Source organism: Octodon degus, unplaced genomic scaffold, assembly GCF_000260255.1.
Source record: "Octodon degus isolate 3935 unplaced genomic scaffold, OctDeg1.0 scaffold00008, whole genome shotgun sequence".
Taxonomy (NCBI): Eukaryota; Metazoa; Chordata; class Mammalia; order Rodentia; family Octodontidae; genus Octodon; species Octodon degus.
The window spans coordinates 15,075,991-15,077,228 of record NW_004524584.1 but is presented as its reverse complement, the minus strand read 5'-3'; the positions used below and the strand labels follow the sequence as shown (position 1 = coordinate 15,077,228).

General features: G+C 40.3%; 1 protein-coding gene across 4 annotated transcripts in view; it reads left to right on the top strand.

Moving 5' to 3' along the window:
- The window catches only part of Ip6k1 (inositol hexakisphosphate kinase 1), a 69,344-nt gene that overhangs the window by 38,101 nt on the left and 30,005 nt on the right, over positions 1-1,238 (top strand). The window contains exon 1 of one of the 4 annotated variants that reach the window (XM_023706057.1): positions 1,029-1,087. The exons of the other annotated variants lie outside the window; for them this stretch is intronic. The gene's annotated coding sequence lies outside the window, so the exon portion shown is untranslated. Of the gene's footprint in view, positions 1-1,028; positions 1,088-1,238 lie in introns of those variants that run through there. 4 annotated transcript variants of the gene reach the window in all.

The window sequence follows — 1,238 nt, the reverse complement described above, 5'->3', positions numbered from 1 at the left end:
AGCCTGAGAGAATATTTTCTCTCCATGTGACTCTCCTTAGGCACACTCTACATCATTGATCACTTTCCTCTTTGGCCCCATAATCTCCTTGATCAGAAAACTTGGGACACTACTGAGTTACATGACATTACAGTACAAGTTCTCATATGTCCTGAGTCTTAATTGACCTTGGAAGACTAGGGCCAAAATGTTGGCTTTCTTCTCCTTTTCTCTAATTTTGGTCTGCAAACTTAGGTTGTTAACCCTCCAGAAGAGAAGCTTATTGTTATTACCATATATCCTAGGCTGTTAAGCTTAACCTCACTATCTGTCTGAATATCAAACATTTTAGGCATAACATGGAACCGGTATTTTTCATCAAGTATTGATATGTTGAACTTTAAGTCCCTACAGAACTCACTATGTAATTGATGCTGGCCTTGGAGTCACTATTATAACCTGGGCTGGCCTGGAATTCATGGCAGTCCTCCTGCCTCAGCCTCCTGAGTGCTGGGATTACAGGCATGCTCCACTATGCCCAGCTAAAGCTTTCTTAAAAACTATAAAGATAGCTTAACTTTTTGTTTCTTCTACGTGTCAGTCCTTTCTTTTTCTCTGTTCCTCTAAGGTTGATACATATTCTTCCATTCCATTTTTCTCTTCAGTTGTAGGGTTTTATTTTAATTTTGGTGGTACTGGGGGTCAAATGAGGGCTTCTGCAGAGCTACATTCTGAAGTCCCCCAAAGTTGCCTGGGCAGGACTCAAAAAACAAATGGTATCCTTCTGCCTCAGTATCCCTCAGTGCTAGGATTACGGGTTTGTACTTGGCCTTAATTTTTTGAGACAAGTCCCAGGCTGGCCTCACAACTCAGGATCCTTCTGCCTCCACCTGCTAGATTGCAAGCATATTGCACTATGCCTGGCTAGAAATAGCATTTTTAAACTTGCTTTTCCATTTTGGTTTCAAAACTTATTCTTTTTGTTTGTATATTAATTTTTGAGACAGGGCTGTGTAGTTCAGGCTGGCCATGAATTCACTGCACTCCAGGGTGGCTTTGAAGTCTCAGTGATCCTCCTGCCTCAGCCTCCTGCCTGCTGCAATAATAGGTATTTGCCACCATGCAGATAGCTTCATTGCCCATTTTACGCATTTATTATCTTAAAATATGACACCAAAATGTTTTACAGTAAAACAAAATAAATTTTAACAGATTATTTATTTATTTATTGTGTGTGTGTGTGTGTGTGTGTGTGTGTG